This window comes from Frankliniella occidentalis, unplaced genomic scaffold (assembly GCF_000697945.3).
Source record: "Frankliniella occidentalis isolate FOCC.00 unplaced genomic scaffold, Focc_3.1 Scaffold69, whole genome shotgun sequence".
NCBI lineage: Eukaryota > Metazoa > Arthropoda > Insecta > Thysanoptera > Thripidae > Frankliniella > Frankliniella occidentalis.
The window spans coordinates 1,556,025-1,561,164 of record NW_026267199.1 but is presented as its reverse complement, the minus strand read 5'-3'; the positions used below and the strand labels follow the sequence as shown (position 1 = coordinate 1,561,164).

The following is a 5,140-nucleotide window of genomic DNA, read 5'->3' as shown; positions in this document are numbered from 1 at the left end:
TGTAGCTGCGCAGCGGATTGTGTCCCACACACCACGCGTGGCCTCTCTCTTCTTCCTCCGCTCCTCCTCTCACTCTCTCTCTCTCTCCCAGCACACGCCGCGTCGCCGCGTCCGTGAGGAACGGAGGGAGGGAGGGAGGGAGGGAGGCAGGGACCAACCGCGGGCAGGGAGGGAGACGGGGAGGGAGGAGGGAGTTAGAGAGGTAAACACAGGAGACGGAGCATCAATACAAAATTAGGACCGAGCGTGGTTTAGCGCAGCACTACCCACTGGTTTAGCAAAATTGAACGAGCATAGTTTCTAAAATAGCTTACACCCTTATGCCCTACCACTTGCTTATCTTGCCCATCTGCACAGTCAAACGTTGCGACATCGTTACAAACTCCTGCCCTTATACCGCATCGTACACTTTCGACCAAACCAGGTCTCAATTTGTAAATATAATAGAATAAATTGCCCTTACGATTATTTTTGGGAAACATTTGCAAAATTTTGATGAATCTTTGTGCCTTGGTGGTGGGTGTGTACTTACTAAAGTGCTTGCGGCGTCGTCCGTGGCGATGGCGTTGACGACGTCCTCGACGACGTCCACGTCGACTGCACCGGCGTCGTCCTGCTGGGGCCCGCGGCGGCGCGGCTGCGCGGCGCGACACGGCGGTGCTGCCCGGGCGGCCGGCGGGCGAGCACTGGCGCGCGCGCGCGACGGGCCGCCCCTCCAGCCGCTCCAGGGAGGGAGTGAGAGAGACGGAGCCGCCGCCGCGGCCCGCGGTTGGTCGGCCTCCCGCCCCCCTCGCGGCCGCCTCGGCCCACCATTGGTCGCGGCTCCCCCGCCGTCCCACTCTCCCCCGCCGCGCTCTGGCGCTCGTGACGTGCGGACGGATATTCGTTTTATAAAATATTAACTTAACAATGTTATATTAACAACATGTTATCAAACCTAATTTTTACGGCGGCATAGCATTTGTCTGTCGGATAGGGGTGGTGAAACTCTGAACGGACGTTGGGTATTTGGGCTCCACCTCGCGGTCAATCAATTTGTCACCTCCAGCGGTCTACGGGGCTAGCGTTTGTTCGCGTTTGTTAGGCGCGCACTTTGGCTCGCGCACCACCAGCCACTAACATCGATACGACATGTCTCGACGCTGCCCAAAGGCCTTGGCGTGTCTCACTGTTGCACACCCCTAGCCGACATCGGTGCGGCAAGTGAAGTTCAGTGTGGAATAGTGCACTGTTTTGTGATAAGGAATAATAGCGTCCCAGTGTTTCGTCGTCCTGCAAACGTCCCTCGCGACCCTCTCACCGTGTGCACTTCCAATCTGCAATGCTCTGCTACGTGTCAATAACCGCTGTCGTGCCAATAGCTCGTCGTCGGCTAAACAGGCGCGTCAAGCAAACTTACAAATCGGCCGTATTTACACAGACACGCCGCGCCGGTCTAGACCAGACTCAGCAAGCAGCTGCGCCCGCTCTAGATCCAGCCTTGTATGGTTTGTGTCCAGCGTGGCGGGGCGTGGCGTGGCGGGGAGTCTGGTGAGCCTATGCCGCGACGGGCGCTGCACTGGTTAGCGGCGTAGACGCAACACATTTGCGGCTTTCAGGGAAAAGATAGAAAAGTAACCTTTATATTTCCACGTTTCGTAGTAGAAAGAGTTGTCCGGCGAGCGCGCAGTCTTTTTTTCAGATGAATGGAGCTAGTTAACTTTCTCGCCCCATTTAGCTATACTTTTATATCTGCATGCGGCTCTGTGTGTACCTTCTGTACCTTTCTGTAATGTAGACAATGTACACATTTGAGTTGACAGAGAAAAGTCATGTCAGAACTACTATGGGCTAATGTCAGCTCTTCAATTTAATTTTAGTTGCTCACAAAAGAGTTCGCTCAGTTCGCTGAGCCCCTGGGTGGTCGAGGTGGTAGGTACTACAAGGCGTCTGATCTGCGCCGTCCTTTTTTCTGGTTGCACTCTGCCGGATACAGATCTGCAGGCGGGCTTACCTTGCGTTGCATGCCTCCACTCTGCTAATCTTAGTGTGTAGTAGTTTGCCAGTTAAAACTGTAGAACAAAAAGTTTGGCAGTTGTAACTGCAGAACTTAAGGTTCGCCGGTTGTAACAGTAGAACTTTTTAGTTTGTCACTTCTAACTGCAGGACTCTTAAGTTCTACGGTTAGAACTGGCGAGCTAAAGAGTTATTCTACAGTTTCAACCGTCAAACTTTTAGTTCAGCAGTTTAAACTGGCAAACTACTACACACTATAAACAGCAGAGCAACCGTACGAGTATTTCCGTCAGCAAACAAGTTTTACCAGCAGCTAAGAGCGACGGGGCCGGAACTCTACAGTGACAATGTCGTGTATGTGATTTCTTTAAAAGTGGAACAGGCTACTCGTGAATATGTTCACATTGAGGGTGGGGCAGTTTTTGTGCCTATGATTTAGCATGTGAGCGTCGCCACACTCAATGTGCTATTCAGGAACGTAAAAGGCGAGGTAAAAGGACACCGCAGTCAGCCTGGCGGGGCAGGCCATCCCGCGGGGCGCGCAGGCGCGGCAGGCCTGCCTACCTCGCAGGCGCGCACCCAAGCGGAGCTCGCCATAGGCGAGTCGCCGCACGTCCGCGCACGCGTCTCTGATTGACTTTTGGCATTGGGTATTTGTTATTAACCCCGTACGCAAATGCCGCGGGGGCCATAAGCCTCACGGTGCGTGCCGCCGCGGGCGGGTAGGGTCCGGGGGTGCGCTTGGCATGCATGCCGCGCCCCGCGCGCCACCCATGTCGTGTCCCCCGCGCGTCCGCACGCGTGTCCTGGCGTGTCCGACCCGTGGCGCGGCTGTATTCGGCAAGACATTATTGTTTTGTTGTTGACGGGCCGGCCGGTCTCGACGACATCCGGATGACATCCGTGCGACCTTTATGGCGGCGGCGGGTGCGTTGTTGCATACCGTTGATGCGCGTGCCTATGCCTGTACGCTCACCTCTCGTGTTCTACACAGTGTGTTTGTCGACGGGTGATCCCGCCAGAGATACATTTTGTTTGCGCTGGAGGGGCCTATTCATTAGACAGTTATGTTGCCTCCTCTAAGCTTCTAGTGGGTTGGGCAGGGCAGAGGCAAGGGAGGAGTGGGAGGGGGGGGGGAGGACATTGTGCCGAGGGAGCGCGTTTGTGTGCAGAATATGTGCCAATCGCTGTCCGTCAGGCTCCCTGCGCCACGCTCCGCCACCCCTTTATATGCATCATGGAGTGCAATGCATTGACATTGTGGCCCTTCAGCGCACCGCTGCCCCGCACCCCCTTTCCCTCTTCTCTCTACCCACATCTCCCCCTTCATCTCCCTCTTCTCCTCCCTCTCCGTCTCTCTGATCCGCGAGACGTTTGGCGTCTCCCGCCGTCGCTTCGGAGGTGCTGCGTCAGTGACCGCCCGTCTTGTCACGTTCGCCGCTCCTCCTCCCCCTCCCCCTCCCCCTCCTCTCGAGCCGGGGGCTGGCCGGGCGGCGCCGCTAAGTAAAGGGGCTCCGCTGTTCTCTCTCGCACTCTCGCTACGGTGGATCTCCCCCTCTCTCTCTCTCTCTCTCTCTCTCTCTCTCTCTCTCCCTGCCCTCCTCCTCCCCCCCTCTCTCTCTCTCTCTCGCTCTCTCTCGTCAACGGCCCGTCGGGTCCCGTCAGCTCAGGGTGCACCGGGCACCGAGCGAGGTACTTCGTTATACTCCACTTGTGGCTGGGCTCGGCTCGGCTCGGCTCGGCTCGGTTCAAACGTGTTGGTTCGATCGACACTCGTCCCCAATCGTTGCCCTCTTTCGACCTTCTCCTCTCCTCCCCTTTTCATCCCGATGACTGGTGATGACATAATTAAACAAACTAGAATGACACATGGGGACAAAATCCCACTTCTGGTGCAGGTGTTGCCGTTCCAACCTCCTACACTGAAAAATATCGTCGTAAATTTACGATTTATTTTGTAATTAATACAGAAAAAATATGTTGTATGTGACATCTCAATCGTTCTTCTCGTCGATGAATGCCTAGTCGATACTGTGTGCTTGTAATTTTACAATATCAAACAATTGTAGTTTTACAGATCACTACATCCAGCTGTTAATGTCTAAACCTGAAACAGCCCTGAGAGTGCAAGCTCATAATGCTTTTTTTACGCTGTATCTGTTCTAAAAATGTATTGTCTTCTTGTTGCAGGCGGTACGTGTCGATCCCATCGAGCGCTGATGGGTGAGTTGTAGAGGAACGCACTCAGACCACGCAAACAATATTTTCAAGAATTTACTTGAGCCGACTGTGTGTTGCAGCGGTTGAAACCCCTGTGAGTTCTGATGAATAGAAGGTAATCGCCTCAACACCTCGGAATCAAACATGAGGACACGCTTCAATTTAGGAAAGGGGTAAGACAGAACTGGTTGGGTTGAATGCCTCATTGTTGGATTTTCACATTTAAATAATTTTGCCAGTTTTGCCTGCAATAGAGATCATTTTACACGGATAAACCACCTTATGCACAATGTTTCCAATGTACAGCAGCCTTTAGGAGAACCTTGATTAAGGGCTGTCGTCGATTTTTGTATTGTATATTTATTTATGAACCATTCATAACACATCTTAGTTCACCTTCCTATGTGCATGTGTGTTTAATAGGAAGAAAAAGTAAGAGAGAGAGAGAGGGGGGGAGAGGCAGACAGATAGCAGTTGACAGCGGCCATGCAAATGGCGCCAATAACATGTGCCTCGTCACTCATCGCTCATTCGGGCGGCGTGTCGCGGCGGCGCTGCACGTCCCGCGGCACCAGTGAATCACCGAGGGAGAGTCGGAAACGAAATTAATCATCTTCATCTTTAACTTCTTTGTCTTCACATTGCACGGTGTTCAACTCTTTTCACCTTAAACACTTGTGTGCAACTGCTTAGCAATGGAATACCTGCGAGCATGCACTGCAAACCCAACTGTGTTCATAGTTCACTCTCCCTTGTATGTACTTAACTTAAAATCACATAGCAGTGTGTGCATGAGTGCCACACACTTCTTAGTGTGTACGCGCCACATACTTTCCAAATCTAACTGTATAACAAGTTGACAGTTTAAACTGCAAAACTAAAAGTCTTACAGTTTAAACTGCAAGACTGTGTAGTCCATCGCCCC

The 5,140-nt window shown here is 52.9% G+C and overlaps 1 protein-coding gene and 1 long non-coding RNA gene across 2 annotated transcripts in view; one reads left to right on the top strand and one right to left on the bottom strand.

Annotated features, from left to right (window-relative positions):
* The window catches only part of LOC127749611 (uncharacterized), a 35,867-nt gene extending 35,144 nt beyond the window's left edge, over window positions 1-723 (bottom strand). The window contains exon 1 of the long non-coding RNA XR_008011236.1: window positions 533-723. This is a non-coding gene — a long non-coding RNA (uncharacterized LOC127749611). The remainder of the gene's footprint in view (window positions 1-532) is intronic.
* The window catches only part of LOC113204469 (serum response factor homolog), a gene marked incomplete in the record, with an annotated part of 98,338 nt that overhangs the window by 51,857 nt on the left and 41,341 nt on the right, over window positions 1-5,140 (top strand).